This window comes from Pongo abelii, chromosome 3 (assembly GCF_028885655.2).
Source record: "Pongo abelii isolate AG06213 chromosome 3, NHGRI_mPonAbe1-v2.0_pri, whole genome shotgun sequence".
In the NCBI taxonomy this organism is placed as follows: Eukaryota; Metazoa; Chordata; class Mammalia; order Primates; family Hominidae; genus Pongo; species Pongo abelii.
The window spans coordinates 30,173,333-30,199,833 of NC_071988.2; the positions used below are offsets into that span (position 1 = coordinate 30,173,333).

General features: G+C 35.0%; 1 protein-coding gene across 7 annotated transcripts in view; it reads left to right on the forward strand.

The window, feature by feature from the left end:
- Positions 1–26,501, forward strand: part of PCDH7 (protocadherin 7) — a 423,240-nt gene that overhangs the window by 233,219 nt on the left and 163,520 nt on the right. The window lies entirely within an intron of this gene.

Below are 26,501 nucleotides of genomic sequence, written 5' to 3' on the forward strand. Positions count from 1 at the left end.
ATATGAGCTTATCCCACCGTCTCATGGCTCTGGTCACGAGAGTTTAACACCACTAGAGTTTACAACAAATGAAACAGAGCAAATTACCGAAGACATCCAATCATAAACGTTAACCAGACTTAACCATCATTATTTAAGCTTGCCTGTCCACTCTAATCAGGATAACAGACATCAATTAAATAAAAAGAATTATAAACACTTTAGCTGATTGTAATGGAATATTCGTTATTTGACAGGGGAAAAATGTCTTCAGACACCAGCAGGACATATTGCTCAGGATTTTAATTCTTTGTGGTCTTAGCTGAGTATAATAGCAACATAAGCCAGCGTGTTCAAATAATGAAGAAGATGCAGGAAAATATTTTAAAAACAACCAGGAAATGTGGATCTAATTTTGAAATTGTGACACTTTTGTGAGGATAAGCTTGGCCGAAATGCAAAAGTTTTACTGATCTCTCTCTATATTTATAATAGGAACAAAAATTGACATTGGGTGGGGTGATTGTTTTAAAAGGTATTTTGGATCATTTATTTTAAAGATTTGTTCCCCAATAGGGCACCATACTATCAATGACTTCTCTTCTTATTTCTGAACTAGTTCTCAAAAGGACACTGCATATCATATGTCTTTAAATATATTAAATAGGCTTTACATTGTAAGAGTCTTTTAGTATATATCTATAAGAAATTTTCTTCCAGGGAACTGAAGTTCTGATTTTATCATGGAAATCAGTGGAAAAGTTACTTTCGGCTAACGCATTAATTTGCTTTACTGCTAACTCTGCTAGGTCATATTAAGTTAGTGGATAATTTCCAAATATTTTTGGCCTCAGTATGAGTGAGACAAGAGGCACCATTCAAATCATTTGAATATGTTTTATGACACTTGAACTTAAGAAAATTGTCATTATGCTTCAGAGACCGAAAATATCTGCTAAACTGTGATAGATAGAGGGTATTTATAGAAGAGACGAAAGAGTGGAAAAGATAGATCAAAACTAGGCAGAACAAACTATATATACATGGAAAGAATCAGTGAGGAAGGAGGTTACAGTTTTTTAAAAAATACTCTTAACTTTTAGTTAATTAGCAAGATAGTTTTCTGGTGGAATGGAAACACAGGTAATTAAGTGTACTGAAGGTGGAAAGACACCAAGGGCCCATCTGTAATGTCTCATATAGTTAACTGGGCAGATAAGCTCTTCTTTACATTTCCAGAATATATTTCGTGGATATATGAGTGGCATGTAATCATAGCATTATATCAAATACTTATCAAAGAAAACATAATCTATTCTCATCATTGATGTTGCCTTAATGGTGTTATAAGTATACTATAATAGCAAAAGAAATACACCCATGTATATTTAAATGATGATTAATAACTTATGGTGATTCAAATAATAACTTTAGAAAATAAAATATGTTTCACCTAATAAAACTCTTAACAGTCAACTTTTAGTTTTTAGAATACCAATATCATAAGAAAAAAATCTTCATGTATTTTTGGCAAAACATTTTAAAGTTTTAATAACATTTTAACAAAATTAATTTAATCTGGAAATTGAAGTAGTTTGCAACTGAAATAAATGATTATGGGACATAGTGTAGCATTTTGTTTCTTTTTAAGAATTTTGATATTTATCTAAATTAACCAAGAAAAAGCAAACCAGTCATTTCATAAATAAACTATTGCTATTATTGAAATAGCGACCAGGAAAAACAAAATCAAATTCTCTTATTATAAATTTAAGATTAAGTTTTTAAGAAAATAAAAACTATTATGAACAAATAAAGCATAAAAGCATTTTACTTAGTAGACAATAACATATTTTTTAAGCATAGCTATATTTGCTAGCCCTTTGGTAGGGGTGGAGGGAGCCAGCTTGTCTTTTCAATAGTGTGAGGCTCAAAGCACCAGATTAGCAAAATTAGATGGTTCTGAAAGTTTAAGAAAGTATTGAATCATCTACAACTTGGTATAGAAATCACTAGATTTTCCAAAGATGTTACAATTCAAGCGTTCCAGTGATGCTTTAATATATGTTTGCTTTTACCTGCAATTGTATTTATGAGATTCACTAATGAGAATGACTGTTTTTGAAATTTGCTTATAAATTGAGGGGTGCAAAAAGGAACATTTTAGCAATTGGAAAGTCTTTTTTTTTTTTTAAGCCAAAGATTCATTGTCAATAAGTGCAAAATTTCAGAGTAGTTTGCTCAAAGGAAATATGTGATTTACACAGTACCATTAGCAATTAAAGTTATGAACTATTTTCTGGGCTCTCATAAAGTCCAAATACCAGAGATACATATTATCTTGTCTTGTTGGATGAATTATATCTTTTTAGAAATAAAGTACAATTAAAAAGTATAACCTCTTATCACTGAGCATTTTGGCAAAAGTAAAAGATGAACTATTATTATTACATATTATAGATTTTACTTTGACATGACTATAGTTTGTACAGAAGTATGTTTCCTGCAGTTGCATGAATATAACACTTATAAGTAAAATGTGTAGGCTACTTTTTCTTCCAGAAGTCTGATGGCATTAAATCAATTTTAAAGTGCCGTGTTAGGCCCTATGACCATGACATCTAAGGATTTAGTTTATAAAATAAAGTAATAAAACTTAGATACTTAAACTGCAAATGAAATTGCCTTTTGTCTTAGTTTACAATACTATAAATGTGTGCCTTCATCTATTTTGGTAGGTAGTTGTTATTTATTTGTCTCTTCCACTTTGAATAATAATTGAGAGCTTCCATTTTATTTAGCACAAGCCCTAAATGAAAGAGGATATATACTTAATCAATGAGTAAGCATCTGGGAGAGCCAAGCACTTACACTGGATTGCCATTTGTTAAATTTTAATAGTCTAACCACTCTGTATTCTATTTTCTCACCTGTGAAATTATAATATAGTAACCTACATTAGGTTCCCAATGGTTCATGCAGAAATCATACAGATAGTTAGAAAAGGAGGGGAGGTAGGAAGGAAGGAAAGGAGGGAGGGAGGGAGGGAGGGAGGGAGGAAGAAAGATTTCCTACTGATTTATAAAAGGATCAGTCCCCCAATGCAATTTGGAGATGCTTCATCCAAGTAGGGAACATGGATAATGGGTGCAATAGAATATTTTGCTATTAAAATAGGATCGTCTCTTCGAGAAATGCTTTTGGGAATGAATTCGAAAATGAGAATTGGCTGTGGCTAGGTCATGTAAGGAAACAGTGCTATGCAAACATCCCAGTAAACCAGGTAGTTTATGAATGAGCAAAATGCTACCCTGTTTTATCACTTCCTACTGCTTATTGAGGGTGGAACTCCTTTGGCATAGCCATGTTTTTAGAATAATCATCTAGAGAACTCTTACACAATAGTCACAATAATCATGGAAACGATCTGGGGAAGAAATTATAGGATATATTTTATGCTAACTGTTAGAGGAACAATCACAGTGTAAACATCAGATTAAAAATTAAGTGAGAGCTATTCTAAAATATTAGTTAACCAAAATATTATTTACCTTCTTTTGAGTCTCATTTTTTGTTTCAGGCTTTTCCTGAATATTACAGATGCAAATCAATTCTAGCTGTTAAGAAGGCCTTTTCCATTTCTCATGAGAACCTCAGTTTCATTCACCTGATTTTATGCAATATGAGATGAGAAAATAACACTAGGACTATAAAAGAGACCAAAAATAAATCTACTGGGTTGAGGAAATGTGAAATAAAATTTAATTTTAAGATGTTTTGTGTTTTAATCTGAGTAAACTTTGTTAGCTCTCTCTCTGAATATAGAATGTAAAACATTGGAGTTGATTTCATTAAAGAGTCTAGGTGACTGAAATATGTGAATTATGAAGAAAAGACGTTGTTGTTATTTGACCTCAAAATGAAGATATGTGGATTTATAGATCTTTAAGAGACTATTTTCTCTCTCAACAGATCTTCTCTTGCCAAATGAATACAGTCACTTATTATTTCTTTTATAGGAACGTGTATAAAGTGCTTATTATATTCTTAATAATAATTTTTAAAATTAATGAGTTTCATTCATATTATATCTTACAAAAATTTATTTAAAGTAGCTTATAAAAATATATTATAAAACCTTGGCACGCTGGGCACGGTGGCTCACGCCTGTAATCCCAGCACTTTGGGAGGCCAAGGTGGGCGGATCATGAAGTGAGGAGATCAAGACCATCCTGGCTAACACGGTGAAATCCTGTCTCTACTAAAAATACAAAAAAAAGAAAATTAGCTGGGTGTGGTAGCGGGTGCCTGTAGTCCCAGCTACTGGGGAGGCTAAGGCAGGAGAATGGCATGAACCTGGGAGGTGGAGGTTGCAGTGAGCCGAGATCATGCCACTGCACTCCAGCCTGTGTGACAGAGTGAGACTCTGTCTCAAAAAAAAAAAAAAAAAAAAAAAAAAAAAAAAAAACCTTGGCACCTAGTCATAGTTTGATATAATCCAAACATATCTAAATGTATCAAAAGTATAGCCCTCTTTTCCCTGACTTCTTGTTTTTATTATTTAAAAATGCAATGTTGATGGTTGCTTTCTACATATGATTATTGCCAATTAATACAGACTTTATTTGCATAAAACTTTTCTGTGGGTCTACTGAACTGGTACCACCTCATCGTTTTTACTGCCATCTTCAAGCTGCAAACAGAGTCAATTCATCTCACCTGTTGTAGCAAATATGGATAAATTGTCTGCTGTTGTTTGGGTCAAACAGAATATGCCCATAGGGTGGTATTTGAAATTTTGTCTCAGTAACTTCTAAGCATTTAATTTTACTAATGCTAATCTCTCCCACTCATTTCTTAATTACAAAGTAATTTTTTTTTATTGTTGGTAATCTACCTTTCCCTTTCCTTAGTCAACACTTAAATTTATTTAATGCACCTATTTGGAGCTTAATAACAAGAGCAACAGACTCCAGTTGAACAAAAGTGCATTTATTTATGAATGACTTGAATTGCTCTTGGAGGAAACACACTGTTTGAATTGAATTCTTTCTTATCTATGAAGGACCATTAAGGTCCTAAAACGTAGATTTCTGCAGTTAAATAAATGCTTAGTAAGCAAATGACTCTCGAATTGATAGAAGTTCAGGAAATAGGACAAAATGATGGCAAAACTCCTGCCATTGTAAATGGGGAGTTATTACAAAGCACATGCCAAGATGTATCAGCTAGACTTGTTCAAGTTGGACAGCCTATGTAATACTTTTCCTAAATTTCTAACCTTTAAATTATTTAAAGCCTATGTGTACTGTGTATGCATGCACTAAAGTATGTATGTATGTTTCCAATTGAAGTGGAAAGATGGTTAGTTAAAAGCGTAATTCTAGGATGGGCGCGGTGGCTTGTGCTTATAATCCCAGCATTTTGGAAAACCGAAGTGGGAGGATTACTTGATCCCAGGAGTTCAAGACCATCCTGGGCAGCATAAGGAGACACCATCTCTACAAAAAATTAAAAATAGCAAACTATGGTGGTGCTCTGTAGTGGCAGCTATCCTGGAGGCTGAGGCAGGAAGATCACTTGAGCCTGGGAGGTTGAGGCTGCAGTGAGCCATGATCACACCACTGCAGCCTGGGGGTCAGAATGAGACTCAGTCTTAAAAAAAAAAAAGTGGTAATTCTATATAAGTGAAGTGTTGATACACTTGAGACTACAGTAAGAGCCTTAACTTCATATTAGTACTTATCTTGATAACTGTCCCTGTTGTTCTTTATTTCTGCTGAAGTGGCAACATCTCAACTGGGCTTTCACCAGGAAGGTAACAAGCCTGAGGACTAAGTCACACTGTCATCAGTGTTATTTGCCAATCACAGGAAGTGTGGGAGGTAAAGTTCATTACAGTTGCTGTTAGAGTGAGAAACACAGAAGAGGTATGCCATTGGTAGACAATTGAAGCCATCATATGAAACTCAAACCTTGGCTAATGGTAACTGTAATCAGGAAGATGTGATAAGGGCTGACTCACAGATTCCTCTGGCTTTTGGCCTAAATCTAATCAATCAAAAAGAAGCCTTCTAAGTATAAAATAACATGCCATATGTTGACTAAGCATATGTTTTGAGGCTTAAAAGTCATTGGAGATTTTATAGTTCTTTCTACCTTTGGTAAGTTGTCTTCCTGAATTATACTATCTTGTCAGTGTCTGTATACATGCTTCCTCTCGCTATTGGAGAGCCCTAAATTATGAAATTTTCCAAGCTCTCCATGATTATTTAAGACAAAGTATATATTTGCATCATTATAATATTGTATACTTTTATAAAAATAGTGGTAATTAATTTCATCTAACAATGAATATTCAATACTACAGAATACCTCCTTTGTGCCTGACCCTGTGCTAAATGTTAGATTGAATTTATAGAACTTAACCTGCTAGTTATTTTTTTCTTTTTTTTTTCTTGTTACAATGCAAATGGTGTGGCTACATATCCCTGAATTTTTCATAGCTAATAGAGAGTAAGATGGTATAGGCTGTGCATTTTAGAATGTATGATATCTGCCAAATCTGAGTGGAATGCCAGAAGGGAGTAAAAGAGGAAACAGCACAACCAAGTGAACTACCCCTTTTTCTCATTTCCAAAATAACTTTTCAAGCCGAGGGAAATTTTGACATGAGTTAAAGCCTTCCTCAACTCTAAGAACAAGACTGAATTCAGAAGATCACTCTGAGTCTGATGGCTCTTGGCAGTCTCAGAGGGGCCATATTTTTACATGGATGAACCATTCTGGGACAATTTCTACAATATATTAAGCACAAACATATTATCTTTCTATTTCAAACATATGTCTTATCTTGCTCCTTTGATGTATCTTCAGTAAATACATATAATTTGGCTTTGTAAAAAATATTGCATTTTCTATTGGCATTGAATTGTCTTTACATTATCTTATTCCAATAATGGCATACAGCAGAAACTACTCGGTGCTTCAGAGTTCATTTTCTTTGGGAAATGTCTTATTCATAGCTTTAGTTTACCATAGGGGAAGTGACAGGGTATATTAAGCTTCCTCAGCAGTAGTAGTTTTATTTATTTATTTATTTTTGAGATGGAGTCTGGCTCTGTCACCCAGGCTGGAGTGCAGTGGCCCGATTTCAGCTCACTGCAAGCTCCGTCTCTTGGGTTCACGACATTCTCCTGCCTCAGCCTCCCAAGTAGCTGGGACTACAGGCGTCTGCCACCTCGTCCCGCTAATTTTTTGTATTTTTAGTATAGACAGGGTTTCACCGTGTTAGCCAGGATGGTCTCGATCTCCTGATCTCATGATTCGCCTGCCTCGGCCTCCCAAAGTGCTGGGATTACAGGCCTGAGCCACCGCACCCAGCCCAGTAGTTTTATTTATTTGGGGACTTACTGAATTTTATTTTTCATATCTTTGCATATGAGGAGCACAAATGGACTTTTTTTTTTTTTTTTTTTTTTTTACCGCCCTGAGGGCAGAAATAGCAGCAGCAGATGTGCAGTTTCAGAGCTTTGGATAACAGAAGTAGAAGTACTAGAAGTACCGGCACATAATAGATGGAAATGCAGTTGTTCTACATCCATTTCCACTCATTCAGGCAATTCATGTACAAACTAAAAAGTCCTTTCCCTTTTCCACATTTTACAGATGAACTACTGAGGTTTTTTTTTTTTTGGTATGCTGTTCTTAATTTTGGTGAATAGAGAGGTGCTTTCTATTCCATTGACTAAGATTTTCTTTTAGAGAAAGTAAGCAATATTCAGAGTTATTGCTGTAAGTTTTGCTTGAGTGCTTACGTTTTAATTCATATTTTATGCCATGCTTTTTCACACAAAGCACTTATGGCATGCTCTAGAATCCATAAGAAATGAATATATGTTAATTAGCTTGCATTCAGTTATTTTACATTCAGCAACTCTTTATTTCCGTTGGTTTATATTCTAATACGATTTGCAATTCTAGTGTGGCATATTTAGTACATGGTCTTTAAGGTATAGTAATTTATATTTTAATTATACATTAATTTATATAGAATAATAAAATATGATAAATGTTTTCTGCAATGTAAATTTATGTTTACATCCTGACTCACAACTGGGAGATAAAGCAATTTGGATCAAGCAAAGCATGCAGACGTATGAATTGGTTAAAAAATCTGTAGTTTTATAATTCTAGTTACATAAGATGACATTTTAAAAATTGATGGCTAATTTTAGAGAACATGAAATTTATTTTTTCCAGCCTTTTATAAAGTACAATGAATACCTGTTATCAAAGCAATTTTATGTTAAATTTGTTTGACTAGAGTATTTATCAAGCCTCCATTTTTTCTTCAAGCTTTTCCTCTATAGATCACATGATAAGATATCAAATCACCTTACACCAATCAAGCAAAGCAAAAGATTTTAACAATTCTAAGCATTTATCTCTCATGAGAGATGTTATCTCATGCTGTTGAATCTTCCAGTGCAAATTAGGTTTCTTTCTCATTCTATGCCAGCATTTAAATAAATAAAAAAGAGTACAAAACTTGTCAACTGGAAATGGTCATGTTAAATATTTTTTCCTTCTCTGTTCTTGCATCTGTATCTTTCCATCAAAAACAAAATAATACCTGAGGTTTTATAGTATTTCAAGCAGAAAAGGTTTAAAATATTATGTTTTTAGAAAGGTAGTATTTTCCTATGTGCAGAAGCAGCCCCAGCCAAGTTCTTATGGATAATCTTCAAGCAATATCCGGACAGGATGGCCATTTTCGTCTGAAAGTATTTCTGCAGAGTGAAAATGCATTTTTCTCTTGGAATTTTCAGGATAATTAATCTTCAGTGCACATAAGATGATTTAGGTAGATAACCTGGCCTTTTTAAACATGCTATGCTGTTTCTGACCATCAACATTATAACTCATCAGATTTCCAAAGCAAGAGCTGCTTAAATCAAAGGATTTTCATTGCGGATTTTTGACTGCTGCTGGTTAGATGTCAGAGCTTGGAAGTTACTCTCCAAGTAATTGTAAAGCCCTGTTCTCCAATCAGCATATATTATTGCAAGCAAGAACGACACTGTCAGAATTTCTATTTAAGTTATAACTCAGTCATTTCAACTTTGAGTCACACATGCTTAAATGTCTCAACTGGATTAAAAGCATGTTACATTCTTTTCCTATCCATAATGGTGTTCAGGACAAAAATATATTCTTTTGATTTTTCTAATTATTCATTAGGGATAGGTGTCATTGTTTTGTGACAAGATTTACTATCCATAAAGTGTTCCATGTCAGTTTTAATATGTTAACCCCAAATTACAGAGTAATAGTACTTAAATTGCAGGAAAAATGTGGGGGCCTTTGGGTATGAAAGTAAAGGAAGAGAAACACATTTTTATTTTGGGGTTTTGACTGTCATTTGTTTTTTTGAGGGGAGTGGGATATGAATTGAGTAAGCAGGGATGTGTTTAGTTTCAAGAAAAACTGGAAAGAAGAAATCACCAACTTTAGCCCAAAGGTTCTATATTGTCAGTTGTTGAAACAAAACAGGAGGCACTCTCTGTTGAGACTTGGCCTTGTTGCAAATAGAGAACAAAACTCTCCTCAGACCATGCATCAAATTACTGTTAAAGCTGAAATGAAAATCTAAGTTATCAAAATTGTTTTAAAGGACAAAATCCTATTATTCTTGTGAGAGAACATAATTTAGTAAGAACAGCATCAAAATGGAAACTGAGAGTCTCCATTTTAATTTCTTCTTAGGAAATAAATTAAGCAATGCATCAACTTCTCTATGCCTCAGTTTCCTTATTGCAAAATTGTGGAATTGTGCTAAAGACTTTTAACATCTTAGCTAGTTTTAAATTTGTTTTCTTTCTGTGTGCTGGATATTTAAAATTAGCCAATGTAAATAAAATGTGGATATTTAAAGTGAAAATAATTTACCACAAAAATTATAACTTAAAAAGTTGTTTTAAATCCATATAAGAATTGTGGCTAAGAAGAATGTTGAATTGCAAGAAGGGAAAGCAATGATTGACATTGCAAAAAGAAAAAAAAAAATCAGTCATAAACACAACTGATTTTTATCCTCTTAGTTATTTGGTTTGTATGAATTGTAATTCCAGACTGTATTTTCAAGACTAATCATAAAAAAGCCTAACAGCTAGCAATAGATAGCTTCTAAAATTGGGCCAAATAGAATTTCCTACACATTTAGAATCAAGGAATTCTCGTGGTTGATATTATCTTTTTCAATGGATAGTCTGCATACGATGTCTTTCCTACTCTGCTGTCTCTCTTTATTTAAAATTATAGTTTATACTTTTGCATGAAAACTACATAGACTCTGATTGGTGGCAAACATAGACAATTGTATAAACTGAAGTGCACTTTCAACAGTAGAAATCACTGGATCTTATTAGGAAAAGCACTGGGTCCTATAGAAGCTCTTGGGATCCTAGAAATATTCTTACATTTTCTTCTCTCGCTCCCATATTTATGTTACATTCAAACTGAGCATGTTAACCTATGTAAGCCTTCTGAGCCAAATGTTTTGAGTAGCATTTTCCAAACCTCATACAGGAATCAAAGAATTTAAGAAATGAGGTATCCATAGTCTCTGTGTCTGAACATTTAGTACCCAATCTATAGTACACCCCCCGATTAAGACAAATCATTGCCAACTTTTGCCCTGGAATTGAGTAATGGGAACTGGCTGAGGTGTATTTCATGCATACTTCTAGCATAGCTGATGTCATAACTCAGACAAAAATTGGTTTGTGTGCCTCACTCTTCCAAGAGACTAAGCCTTGTGAGTAGAGGAACCAGTATTCCCAACTCAGTGTCATCTATTGAAAAGTGTCTCAATATATATTTAAAGAATAGATGTAGTTCCTTGATTTCATTAAAAATGTGTCCCTAAAAGCCAGGTCATAAACACAAGGACACTATGTCGTCTCCACTGTTCCTCCTTGACTTTATTTTGCAAATGTTTATTGAGTGGACACTGTTCCAAGTACTGTTTAGCTTCCAGTAATAAAAACAAAATTAAACATAGGGAGTCCTTGCCCTACACAAATTCAAGATGCAGTGAGAAGAAGAACATAAAAATTGATCAAAGAAAAAAATGACTATAGATATATATAAAGGATATTATGGCAGAATTAAAAAACAAAAGACAAGACAGCTCAGCCTTCACACCAAGGTTGGAGACTTCTTGAGCAGAGCACATGATCAGAATCTTCTTTTTAATCTCCTAAAATCATCCCTAAACTCCATGCTTCTCATCCCTTAACCTTCTAAACACATTATTGTGCATACTTTCCCTTTTGCACAAATAACATTTTAATATTTTAATCATTGAATTTTGAAAGATTAATTCAGTTCACTTGCCAGTTATTTTGAATCCAGCTTTAATAAAGAATTGCCTAACAATTTGTAGTTTTCATGTCTCTGTGTGAACAAAAATGTCACCTAAGTTAACACAAGTCTCATTAAATATTGAAAAACAGAAACTGGCATAGGATGCTCTATAGTGGCATAGGTTAACTCCAGGTTCTGAACCATACATGTGCCTGTATACATCTTGTTTCTTTACCCTGTTACAATTTTTCTGTCTTCTCTTTCTGCACAACTCATTCTCGCATTAACCTCCACAAACATTATCACTTTCTATGAACTTATGTAACAGCTTCAAGATCCTGCATAAAATTGTAATCTTTTCTTCCCTTTATAACATTTTGTATGTACTCTCGGTCAGAGAATATTTACTGAGAGCCTGTTTTGTTTAAAGCACTGCACCAGGAACAAAGAGCCATTTCAGCTCTAGAGACAGGGCTGTTTTAGGCCGGAATGCAGAGCCTAGACTTACTGGTTATTTGCAGCCAACGTCCATCCTGAATGTTCCATGCCCTTGCCGTACCAGTTAGTTAAAGATTTTGAATGTCACCCCTATACAATGCATAAAGAGTCCCTGGACATTTTCAGACATGCCATTCCTGTTTCTGTCCTTGAAGCTGCACTGCTGCACCTGTGTGGCAAATTTCTTGATAAGAAAGAAGCTTGATTTTGTCTCTTTTTTTTTTCTCAAAGCTTTCCAGGGGAATGTCAGTTCCTGTTTTGTGAATCTTTTAGGAACTAAAGGACACACTGGGAAAGCAATATAGGAAATTGCTAAACCAAATGAAGCAATGTTTGTTTCCTATAACTATTCAGAGAAGACTAGCAATATGAAACAAGGATTAATGAAAGAGGTTGTCCAAATATAGAAGCCATCTCTTCCGCCTCATCTCTAAATGTATATGTAACTTCTAAGTCCCAGAGATCTAAGAATGCTTGGAAAAGAGTTGGGAAAAGAGAGAGAGAGTAAGAGAGAATGATAGAGAGAGAGAGAGAAAGAATGCATGCATTAAAATTTGATCTAAATATATAATTTTAAAGTATCTTGTATCTATGGAAATGGAATCAAATTCAGTTTTTATTTTCTGGTTTTAAATAATGATAGTAGTTAAAATTATAGATGCTGGAGTCAGAGCTCATCTACAGCATCTAGAAGCTGAGATATTAGGCCCTTAAATTATCTTACTAAGCCTCTCTTTCCATAGATAGATTTTACCTAAATTAAAGAGGTAAGTATCATTTGTCTACCACTTCCTGTGTGCCAGACATTGCTGCTTGAATTATGTGTTAATTAATGTAATCACCACACAACAATCTGATTACACATGAGAAACTGAGGCTTAGAGTTACTCATTTTGCCTCACCCAATGTGTTATCCTGGTGGTCAGAACACAGAGCCTGAACCCGAAGTACTGTATATACTGCTGCTTCGTGTGCATTATAAATGGGTTTTTATTAATAACAGTTCTGAAATAGACCTATTGCGCTCTAGGAATTTTATTGTAAGTTACACAACAAAGTGTGACAAAGTGATAGTTTTGCTTTCTTCCTGGCACAAATAGTACTTCATGTGTTGAATGATACCTTTTTTTTTTTTTTTCCTGAGACGGAGTCTCGCTCAGTCGCCCAGGCTGCAGTGCTGTGGAGCAATCTTGGCTTACTGCAAGCTCCGTCTCCCGGGTTCACGCCATTCTCCTGCCTCAGCCTCCCCAGTAGCTGGGACTACAGGCACCCGCCACCACGCCTGGCTAATTTTTTGTATTTTTAGTAGAGACAGGGGTTTCGCCGTGTTAGCCAGGATGGTCTCGATCTCCTGACCTAGTGATCCCCCCTCCTCGGCCTCCCAAAGTGCTGGGATTACAGGCATAAGCCACCGCGCCCGGCCAAATGATACCTGTTAAGTATCAGACACTTTTTTCTTTTCTCTTAACACTTTTGAAAAACCAAAAGGAAAAGTTTTTTTGTTTTTTTTTTTTTTACTACTTCTAAGCAATCAACACTCTTTTACAGAATACGTCACTAATTGTTAATTAGATTCATCAGGCAGATGAAGGATTTTGTATATTTTCTGTAGCTACAGAGCATATATAAAATGTATCATTGTAGTGTAAAGTGTCAGGAGTCCAGGTTTTCAGATGCAGTTCTGTGAAGTAGTGAAAGTTGCTTCATCTGTCTAAGTTTTATGTTCCTCATGTGCGAAGTGTACAGTGAGTTCATACACAAATGACACTTTCAGCTCTCAGCTCAATGATTTTGCAGTTTAGCAAGTAAAGTCTTAGGAAGGAATATTACATGCAGCTCAGTAGGATAATTCGGGTTAGCCAAATACAGAATCATCTACTTTTTTAAGTTATTAGATCCACATCACTAGAACTATTCAAAAGAATTTCCTTGCCAGAGGTCACTTAGAAGTTACAACTGTGTTAAGTTGAAAGGTGAACAACACTAGCTCTTAAAGAAATTGTACTACCCTGAGTTTCTTAACTAACTTGTATGAACGAAATGCATATATAATAAGCAGTATCTTAAGAACTAGCACAGGTTATATTCACATTTCTTAATCTAGGGGGAAAATAAAACAAAACAATATCTCCATGTAGACTGAAACCAAGGCTCCAATTACTCTGCGAATTCTGGCAGCAAAGCAGTAGGAAAATAAACCCAAACACCTGCTGTGTGTTTATGTAAATTAAGTTTAGGAAGGATTATTTCGCTAAACTGTCCCAGGTAATGGTGGCTCAATAATTCTGGCTTTATTGATAACTAGCATAAATTTGATCTGTGTTTTTTAAAATGTAGTCCTCAAGCCATCTGCATCAGAATCACTCTATTAAAATTGCAGATCCCTGGGCTGCAAAAACTTTTGAATCAGAATTAATCTCTCTCTCCCTGTTTAAACAAGTATTCTTGTCAGTTGTTTTAGAACATTTTGACAAGGATGCACAGTAAGTGGTACATTGTAGATAAATTGTCTCCTTTTGAGGATGGACTAGAAGTAGCTACACCAACCATGAACACACCATTAAAAAATCATTCTAGTCCAGGAGTTCAAGAACAGCCTGAGCAACATGGCAAAACACAGTCTCAACAAAATATACAAAAATTAGCCATGCATGGTGGCACATGCCTGTGGGGGCAACAACTCAGAAGGCTGAGATGTGAGGATCACCTGAGCCCAGGAGGTCGAGGCTGCATGAGCAGTGATTACATCACTGCACTCCAGCCTGGGCGACAGAATGAGACTGTCTCAAAAAAAAAAAAAGTCATGATTAAAAAGATGAACTGCAAAGGTCATCTGAGCAGTAAAATATTGAGATGGCTTTATTTATAATTTACTTAACATTTAGGGAACATCTAAGAAGCCTCAGGCTGTGTGATATTATATGGCAGTCATATCACTTCTTCAAGATGAAAAGGAATTTTTTTAATAACTAAAATAATTCCCTCTTTAATTGTCAGAATTATTATTATGGAAATGATGAGTGCTCCAATTTTTCTTAATCTGAACACCAGTATTTCATTTGCCATTGCTAAAATGTGTGGACTGTTACAAAAATTTAACATAGTGTTTTTTTTATATGAGTCATTCAGCTGGCTTCTAACATTTATTTTAAAACTTTGATTTTTGTGTTTTTGTGTGCATGATTTTTTTATTTCCTCTAAAGGATTTTCCAATTCTAAGTCTGCCCTACAGTTAAGACAAAGATTATAAATGGTGAACCACTGTCATCTAGAAGGGGCCACTGTCATCTACGAAAAATAGTCGAATGACGTGAGCCAGCCCTAAAATTCAGAGTCAATTTCTGGTCCAGGTACACTAAATGGTCTTCCAGTGAGCATAAGCCTCTTACAAAGAGTGAGGTAATCAAGATCATTATAATGCCAACCTATATTAATGTAATTATCCACTACAACACAAACAAATTATCTCTAAAACTCAGTTACACTTCACAGATCTTATTTTGCTCATAAAACATTGGCCTCACCCACATCGCCCACACCCTAAGCTTCATATCATCTAGCATGACATATAATAATTTAGACACAATCACGCCTAGTTCATCTCAACTGTACCCCACCCCACTCTACCACATAGAGTGTCAGACTCACTGGACAGCATAAACTCACACACATTTGCAAATAAACTATTTTAAAACTTTAGCCCTCACCACCTTTCTTGCCATTGTGTTTGATTCTTTCTAGTTTAAACAGTTCCATTCTTATGACTGTTTCTTGAACACTTCCTAGATGAGGAATAAATATTCCATGTTACTAAGAGGCGTGAAGAAATGATAAATACCTTTTCCAACCTTTCAAAAGGTAACATGATGAGGAAATAAGACATACAGTCACAAATTCCCCAAAAAATGTGGAAATAGGATTAAATTCTTAATAAGTTTGCCTTTAAATGGCCAAGTGTGTAATAGAGACAAAAATCACATTTACAAAGGATTTCTGATATAGAGATAGATTATGAAAAGACCTCTAGATTGAACAGATTTTAGATGGATGAAAGGGAGAATGAAAGGTACTACAAGACAGAGTGAAGACAGAATGAGCAGAGATTGAGAAATGCTGTTGCATGTTTAGGGAAGACAGGGGATATTGGTGTGAGAGTGGAGAGAGTATTACCTGGGGAGATGAGTTTACATAGATGTTTTAGAATCAAATCATAGCACCCTTTGATTGACATACAAGATGTTTAACTGAGTGTGATGAGTGATTGGTGCATTTTTGGAATAAAAGACTACCATATTAGAATTTTAGGCAGATTGTTTTAGTAACATTCGAGGAAGAAGAAAAGTAATCATTGAGATGTGAGGAAGGGGACAAAAGCCAAGCATCAAGTTTACTGAATCCATTAAAAGCAGGGAGGATTATGATGGTAATAGCAGCAGGGAAGTGGCTGGAATGAGGTAAATACAGAATAAAACTCCATTGGGGACAAATATTCCTGGAGTGCTGAGCAGTACATGTCACAGTCTCCAATTTTTTTTTATTCTTACATTAGTTCAGATTCCACTGTATCCAATATGTGCTTGAGAGTGAAAATTGTATTAGTTTCTATTGTAACCTATCTCCATTTCGCCTTGAGAAAAATTACCCAAATGGATTGAGTTACTTTCTTTCAAAAAAGAAAAAAAAAAACACAACCTGAAATTTGGTGGAAGATGGTGCTGCTTGAATTTATGTGAATTTACTTTCTCTCTTTTAGAAAAACCAAACTTTAAAAAATCACTAGTAAAACAGCAATAGCAAGAAGGAGTATGCTCGAGGGTGGGAAGTGTATAAATTCATGGCAGATACTCTTGTCTCCTAGCTCAGATCTTCTCTAGGAAAAAAACACACACACCCTCCTAGATGTTTTCTTATTTCTCATACCAGTTATGAATTCAGTTGTCAGTAGATGAAATCTTAGTGTTGCAGTTTCCTTTCCTTCTTTCTTTTTGTTTCTTTCTCTTTCTTTTTCTTTCTCTCTCTCTTTCTCTCCCTCCCTCTTTCTTTCTCTCTCCCTTTCTTCCTTTCTTTCTTTCTTTCCATCTTTCTTTTTCTTTCTTTCTTTCTTTCTTTCTTTCTTTCTTTCTTTCTTTCTCTTTCTTTCTTTCTTTCTTTCTTTCCTTCCTTCTTTCTTTGTTTCATAAATTTCTATCTTTGATTACTAAATGTAATTCTTCTCATGACCTGGGGAGGAAAACAAAGCAGAACTTCCTCACAAAGACAATACTTTCCACTAAACATGAAAGGTTTTTTTTCTCTCTCTTTTTAAATTTAGGTGTGCTTCATTTCATAATCAAATGCCAGATATTTAATGAACTAAATTGGATAATAGAGACTTTCTTCCACCACACAAGCCTCTCATTTTTCTAGATAATGATAAGAAATAGTGGAAGCTGTCATGGACTTGACTAACTAGAAACTACCAGTTGTGTGTTGGCTAAGTAAAAAGATTAATCTTCCCCTCAAGCTAATTTCTGATAATTAACCAAAATATCCAGGAGTGCCAAGACGAATTAAGCACGTAAGGTAGTATTTTATAACCTCCTTTGGAAAGGATATCCCTTCCCACTATTCTCTATCACCTGGCCCAATTCAGCAGTTTTAAATAAGCATTCAAAAGTGCTGAAGTTTCACCCTTTCAATGAGGTTTTGAGAGGGCTGTCTTAAAGGACATAGGGTGGGCGATGGAGGCAGGGGAATAAGACTAAAGGCAAGCTAGGAGAAATTAATGACAACTACAAAAGAGAAAGGCCTTTTATTTAGTTGGCTTGTATTTCTCTCATAGACTTTCTCACTCTTTTTAGCCTAAGCTAGGCACCTAGGGTTACATCTCTCTGGAAAGAACCATCAGAGCAAGGAGAAAACTGTACTGTAGTTCTCCGGCTTGTGACTATTTCCGACTGTGGAGCTGCCAGCAGAGATTTCAGGAGGAGACAGTCCCCCTGAGGAGGAGACTGACAAAGCAATATGTTACAAACCCATCAAATCCATCCAGTCCTTCCCTTTCATTGTGTGTGTGTGTGTGTGTGTGTGTGTGTGTGTGTGTGTATTTGTGGTGAATCTCCTACCAAAAACTTAAACCCAGGAAGGTTTAAGTTTCAATGAACGTTAATTGTCTCCAACCACCTATAGTTTGTTTTATGAAAAGCCATCAAAAATATTTTCAGAGAGGACCCATCACTCTGGAAAGTTCTAAATATGAGTAATAGTGTATCTCAAAAATCATCAGAATCATGTTTCTCCTTCATGACTAATATAATACAGGCCCTTCTTTCACACCAGCAAAATCATTATTGTACAAGAATACTTTTACTCATACATGCTCTGTGTTTTCTATATCCTAGAAAGACTACCAAATTTTCAATTTTCAGCAGACACATTCCAGAGATAATATTATCTGGCCCACCTGTTTTATGTTTTTAAGGTACTTCTATTTTGTAAAGCAACATGTTAGTGTTTCCAATTTTACTTGTTACATGTATTTACTTTTCTATTCTTTCGTTTTTAGCCCTTGACCATATTCTATACTCCGACAGCAGCTTCAATTGGTTTACTTTGTATATTACAAGCATAGTAAAAAAAAATGCCCTTGGTCCTGAAAGTTCAATTATTTTAAAATGTATCAGTGCTTACTCTCTGTCAATGTTTAAAGCTGGCCTGGTCTCACTCCCATATCCCTTTGAGTGTATTAAACCAAATAAGAATGTCAAACTTCCCTAAGCAGCCTTTGGTCTCTAACCACAACCCTTAACAACATTTCCATTATGTCCTTCAATATCTTTCAGCTCTAGTAAATCCCTGCCTGCTGAGGTGAGCATTTGTCTTACTTTGAAAGAATCTGCAGCCCTCACAATGTGGTTGTTCATAAATGCCATCACTTCACAATGAGGATTTCCCTGGTTACAAAATGCAAATCAAAACATCAGTGGACTTTAGTATCTGATACAGGCTTGGTTTGTAATAACTCCAGGATGTTTTATATCTACTTTCAATTTAAAATTCTTTTATTTTTATTTTTATTTGAGACAGAGTTTCGCTCTTGTTGCCCAGGGGCTGGAGTGCAATGGCGCGATCTTGGCTCATCACAAACTCCACCCACCACACCTGGCTAATTTTGTATTTTTAGTAGAGATGGGGTTTCTCCATGTTGGTCAGGCTGGTCTTGGACTCCCAGCCTCTGGTGATCCGCCCACCTCAGCCTCCCAAAGTGTGGGAATTACAGGCGTGAGCCACCATGCCTGGCCATAAAATATATATATATATATATATATAATTTTTTTTTTTTTTGAGACGGAATCTCGCCCTGTGGCCCAGGCTGGAGTGCAATGGCTTGATCTTGGCTCATTGAAACCCCCACCTCCCGGGTTTAAATGATTCTCCTGCCTCAGCCTCCCAAGTAGCTGGGATTACAGGTGCCTGCCACCAAGCCCAGCTAATTTTTGTATTTTTAGTAGAGATGGGGTTTCACCATGTTGACCAGGCTGGTCTCAAATTCCTGACCTCGTGATCCACCCACCTCAGCCTCCCAAAGTGCTAGGATTACAGGGGTGAGCCACTGCGCCCGGCCCATAAAATTCTTAAAGAAAAGCCAGTAAATACACAGGAATATGGGAAACATGTTTGGTTGCCATTGACAAAGTCTTGTTGACTATTTTTATCTCATTCTTGACAGGATTTAGAACAAAATTCATGGTTAAACAAGAGTAAACAATTATGCCACCTGATTTTTCAGGTTAATAAGTAAAAATTGTTTTATTTCATTAAAAATAATCAGCATCTTATCAGGAAACTGGGTAATTATTAAACATTTACCCAGTTGAGTCTCATAAGTAATAGCAAGTCATTTAAATCTATGCTGTGTTTGTTTGAAAATAGTTGTTTCCATTGAAAATATATGGTTATTTTAATACATGGGTGTATTTTAATTTTGAAGACTTTAATCCACATTATAAAAAGATTGATAAATAAGTAGGCATTTATCATATCGTTCTTTAAAAGCCTTCTATATACAATAGATATGAGAAATGATACTTAGCTGAATTTTCTTATTTGCAAGAATTAGAACTAGTATCTCTATAGGTAGCCCTAGGTTCTATTCTCTGGGCCACTTTTACAATAGAGTGGAGTCTTGCCACTCCATTACAATTATCATTTTAATAAAAATTATACTTAGAAGCCTTTATCCCTGGTTTCTTCTTTTTCCTGACCTATTCCCCCAGATAATTTGTCCCATTGCTATCTGTGGAGTGCTCCAGAAAACATCTTCTAAATGAATCGGTACTGATTAGCAGGCTTTTTGATGTCAGAACAGGACCAGCCTCAGTCATCAATGGAAGAGTTTCTTCTGGAGGCAAAATAAGATTTTTCTTCTTCCTTCTTCCCCTTTTCTCCTTTTGTTTTTCTTCCTTGCCTCCCATCTCTAGGAGGAAATATGACTTGTATTTCAGCCAAATTTGGAATATGGTGGTACATTAAAAATTTTCACCAAGTGCACATTTTCATGCACTAGACTGTTCTCAGAAATTGTCTACTTGAATTTCACTTTGGCGCTCATATTATTCATTTTGTCATTTCCTCTTCATAGTGCGAGTCATGGAGGTTTTTGTGTAGGCTTGTGGCTCTTTATCACGCAGCCTAAGACCCCAACTTTTCCCCTTCCCTAGTCCTCTGAGGATCTCCGGAGTGTCATCTGATCAAGTTATTTTGCTGTTTCAAGAATTCTGAACAATTGCATTTTCCCATGTTGACCATTTTGAAATGAAAATCATTTGGTATTAAAATAACATGGTGGAGAGCGTTGCGCATATAGTGACGTAGAGATGCATTCTCCTTGGCTTCATATAAATCTAAAACTTTTCAGCTGGTTATTTTTCTTCCATACTCTGAATTTTCTTTGATGTTTGGCCATATTTCATGAGTCTCACTCAAAAGTTCATTTAAATGTTGCAGTGAACTAAATATTATATGTATGTCCCAATTAATAGGGAGACATTCTGTTAAAAATCTGAGTTCATAGAACCCTGACTCCCTTATCCTAAGATTACATAAGAAAACATCTTATGAACAAATCAGTACTGATTAATATCCAGGATAAATGATTTTTCAGTCCTGCCTCTGCCTCCAGAATGCTGGGCGTGACCTTGGAGAACAAATCTTCCCTTTCTGATCCTTAATTTCCTCATTTGAAAAATCATGATTATGTCAGTCACTAATTATTTTCTAAATACTATTTCCACACTGAAATTCCACTTTAAGAATTATTTAAACCCTCAAACAGGAGAATCTTAGCATCCTGTTTAATAGCCCATACAGCCTTGGTATCAGAAGAAAGTAAACCTGCTTTTTTTATGATAATATTTTTATATTGAGAAGTGCTGTGATTTGGTGAGAAAGTTTAGGTTTGGTTCAAATGTGCATATGTTTAAATTTTTTTCTTAGCTATGTGATCTCAGGCAAGTTTTAAACTTTCTGAGCTTTGATTTTATAATTTGCAAGAAAAAATATTGGAATGATAGTATTTTAAAAGTTGTTGTGACTTTTAAAACACCTACACCGTTATGTGGCAATATTTGGCATTCAGTAAGTGTTTTTCTCTTCCTAATACAATATGCTTCCTTTGTTTTAGTAATATCTGTAATAAAATACATCAATTATTAATTAATGTACTACATGTAAGTGACTGTTGAAAATTCAAGATATTTATTTTTCCTCTTTGGTAAATAACAAAGACACAATTTTCACTGATGTAAAATAAGGGGATGATAACGAAAATTCCATCTTGAAGAGGGCGAGATAAATTAATTATTATTTCTGGATATTAATAAAAACAGTTTTATTCTTAAACAAAACCACAAAGAAACCATGTGTAATATTTAGAACTCTTCAAGTTAATAACAATTTTCATTGGTGAGAAAAGATTAGTGAGGCATCAGATGGCTGAAGGAGTGATCTTTAAAAAAAAATTGGGGGGCCAAGGTGGGCAGATCACGAGGTCAGGAGATCGAGACCATCCTGGATAACACAGTGAAACCCTGTCTCTACGAAAAATATAAAAAATCATCCGGGCGTGGTGGCGGGCGCCCATAGTCCCAGCTACTTGGGAGGCTGAGGCAGGAGAATGGCGTGAACCCGGGAGGCGGAGCTTGCAGTGAGCCGAGATGGTGCCACTGCACTCCAGCCTGGGCGAGAGAGCAAGACTCTGTCTCAAAAAAAAAAGAAAAAAGAAAAAAAAAAATTTTGACACTACCTGAAATTGAAGCTGAAGCTTTGATTGATAATTTGTTTAATCCTTTTGCCAAATAAGGAAATATTAAAGATGAGAATAGACAATGAGATGATCAATATTACAAATATCAATTCTGATAGACTATCTCAGCCATAGACCAAAAGTGGTTTGACTTTTGCAATATAATCTGATAATAGAAAATGTATTTTCTTCCATGTCATACCAGAAATTTTTGCACTCTCAAACATCACTCTACTGACATGCATAATATGACATGCACTATCGTATGATCTTGAATGCCGGTCTTTATTTTATTCTCACTGTTTGATAGTGTTAGTTATTGTTTCACTTAGATGTTTTTTGATTTCCAATTAAATTCAAAGGCCTTGAAGTCAGGGACTCTGTCATTACTGTTTTGTATCTCTCCCACCTGGTCACAAGCCTGCGTAAAATGAATTGTATTCTTAATTTCTTATTGAGCCCAATTTTTCAATAGTAAATGCACATTCCACACACTGCTTAATATTACCAACTAGCAAGTTTTGGTCCACAGCTATCTGATATTGTTTATTGTCCTATTCACTAATATGGCATCCCATTCCCCACCCTGACACTATGGTGGGACATAGCAATAAAAAAGAATTTTTGTCACAGCGATTTTAACAGTTTCAACAACTGTACCCTAGGTGCTTTCCCTTTGTTATACTGTTAGACTAGCAACGTTAACAGTTTTAGGGAATAAGGAGCCTTCTGATTTCTTTGTTGCTTTATATATAAGATTAAGATGCTTCTTGCTTTAAGATAGAGTGTCAATATTTACTTTACATATTACAAATCTCATCATAAAACAATTAGGCATAAAAGTATTCAACATGACTACACTGGAGCTTTCTGGTAACAAAACACATTTTTCTAAATATAAGACTAAATTTAAAGTCATAATAATCTGAAACATGCTACATCATTATCAAAACTAAGATGGTACAACTAATATAAATTGTTTTTCTTGTGTGTCTGTTTCTTGGTTTTTGGGGGGTTTTTTTTGGTTTTGTTTTTGTGAAGCACATATTTAGCTATTGGGGAAAAACATGGAATTTCCTTCCCTGATTAACAAAATTTAATCTAGGCAATGGATACTGACAGACATAAAATGAAGCTGAACATGAGCATTAAGAATTATTTCTAACTCCAGTGTTCATATTGTGTTTTCTCCAATTGATCCTCAAGAGAAGAAAACACAAGGCTTGCAAGGAAGCATCAAGTATCATACTCACTTAAATATGTATGATTCGTTCATTGTTGAGTGAGAAAAAAAATCAAAGCCCTCTAATATCTACATTTGAAACAATTTCTTTCCAAAAATTATCCAATTTTTAAACAATTGTTAAATTTTTAAAAGTGGAATCAATTTTTGTTAATTTCTATGGACTAAATAGAAATTTCTATCACAATTTGAATTTACCTATGAATCTCTTTAGTTATTTATTTAGTATTTTTTATTTTTTTGAGACAGAATCTCGCTCTGTCACCCAGGCTGGAATAGAGTGGTGCGACCTCAGCCACTGCAACCTCTGCCTCCTTGGTTCAAGTGACTCTTCTGCCTCAGCCTCCCCAGTAGCTGGGACTACAGACATGTGCCACCACGCTCAGCTAATTTTTGTATTTTTAGTAGAGATGGGAGTTTCACCATGTTGGCCAGGCTGGTCTCGAACTCCTGACCTTGTGATCCACCCGCCTTTGCCTCCCAAAGTGCTGGGATTACAGGTGTGAGGCACCGCGCCTGGCCTATTTATTTATTTTTAATCATGAACGTTTAAAAGAAAAATAGAGCCCCAGTGGTTGGGAGTAATTAACACTCCCCCCATTCCTCTGTTTCCTTGTTATTTTTATATTATTATTAATGCCATCATCAACTACGAAGCTCAGTAATCTATGCGTGAAGCATTTTAAAGCCAGCAGAAAGTGTTGTATCACTTGAAGGCTTTATTAAGTTTATTGACAGTAGATTATTATTGGGAACCATATTTCATATTTGGATGCCGAGATTTATGACAGATTTAGTTACAAAGGAAATGGATTTGATGGGTAGCACATGAAACTTTGAGCGGCATGAAAAAATATCATGATTTTTCATAATATTACCGTCTCACATTGAACTATCCGGTATCTTGCAGCCCAAGGTTGAAGCAAATATTTTATTAGAAATCAAATCAATTTTAGACAATAAAAAGCTCATATTCTATCAGCGAATAAAATACAAGCTCTTCAAAGAATCCTTTTTAAATTAATAGAATATATCAGTTTAGGTATTATAATACAGCTTCCAAGAATAATAAAGGATTCAGTTTTCACTCTCCTTAACCTTCCTCCTTAATGTGAAGTCTTCTCATGCCAGTGTCGATCTGATATGAAAATGCTTTGTGTTGTATATCACTGAATTTTTCTTTTTAAAAAAGTGCTACTCTCATTTATTTTTGCCCTCTAAAATGATAGTCAGAGTTCATACATTTCACACTGTAGAATGCCATTCACCATTGTTGGCAGCCTATGTTCTATTTCTATTGGTACATGAACTCTGTTAGAACAGAATTGCAAGTAAACAGATAGGAGGAATAAGTTCAAGAGTTCTGTTGTACCATAGATATGACTGTAGTTAATAACAATGTATTGTGTTCTTGAAAATCACTAAGAAAGTAGATTTAAAGTGTTCTTACCACACAAAAAACGGTAATTATGTGGGATAATGTATATGTTAGTTAGCTTAATTGAACCATTCTACTATATGTACGTATTTCAAAGCATCATGCACATGAAAAATATATAATTTTTGTGGATTTAAAATTTCAATTAATTTTAAAAAGGAGAGAGTCACACAGGAGCAGTGTGCAAAGGGGAGTGTGAAGAGAAAAAGAGAAATTAGGAGGAGGCATTCTCCAGCCCTGTTGTCTTTTTCATGTGAATTTCTCCTTGAGGAGTCTTCACAAGCATTTTCAGCCAGTTCTCACTTTCAACTTCTCTCCCAGTTTCTGCTTACTTCTCTTCCTCATCCCACTTTTCCTGGCTCGTATATTTATGCCCTATTTTTATTCTCTCAAGAAAACCTTCACCACCTTCTCTCTCATAGGAGGTAGAATTGTGGTACCATCCAAGCATGTTACCAAGGTTTGGCTTGATCTTCCGAACAGGGCTCTCATCTCCCCTCAGACTCCTAATTTGAGAATCCTTTTTTATATTTCCTCCTTTTCAAAATAATTAACAAAACAACTCTTAACCCATTGTGTAATACATATGACCTGCTGCATTATATATAAAATGCTATTATGAAGGATGTCAGACTTTTACTGATTTTTTTTCCAGTTACTTTACTGACCTCACCACATTTAACAGTAACTGCATCCACTCTTTCCATCGTATGATCTCTTCTGCTGTGCCTCACATATCCAGAACAGGAAGAACACTTGAGTCTACTTCTGATAGTACCTAGAGAGAGTACTGCAGAGCTGGGGAGGAATGTAGACATTTTCTGTGACATTGATTTTAGAGAGAATTAAAAATTTAAAGAAAAATATTTCATTGTTTTAAGCATTAAACCTTAACTGCAGTTGGGATCTGACAGATATATAATCTTTCTGCAAAATCAAGTTTGTCATATAGGTAAGTAATTGATAACATGTCTCTACTCTTATCTGGACATCACTTGCCTCTTGTTAGGATCAAGGGAGTAGGTAGCTGCAGGGGGCATCTTTCATAGCTTAATTTTGGTCTCTGACTGCTTCCATCTAAGACCATGTTGGAGTTACATTGGCCAAATCATTTGAAAAGAATATTATCTAAGTAATCATACATACACATTTACGAGTAGATATAAATCTGTGTCTACATCTGTAAGTGTATTTTTATCTTCATCTATCTAATCAAAAATTTAGTTTTCTTTTTAATGGGAAAAAAGTAGCAATTTTGTTTTAAACTGTAATTACTATGAGCCAAAGGATTCCTGATATTATTTGGACAAAGATGAAAATCAGTCTCTAAAAACTTGAGTGGAGGACTAGTTTGTTTTAAAGTCACTGCATGGGTCAGCATCTAACTTTCAAATCAACTATGCCATTTGTTTAATAAAAAGCTAACTTTAACTTACGGAATTTCAAAGAAAAAGCTATTTCAAATTCAGAAAAAGAGCATACTTATACATTTGCATGATCATTCATAGCTTTATTTTTCATCACACTTTATTTCAAATACTGTTGGAGGGATTACTTAACCCCTAAAATGTTAACATATTTTTGTTTCTAAAACTATGTTGCTTAGTACAAATCAAGTGGCCATAATCAGTATGCATTTCTTACAGAATGGAAACATAAGTGACATTTTGAAATATTTTAATTGCATGTTC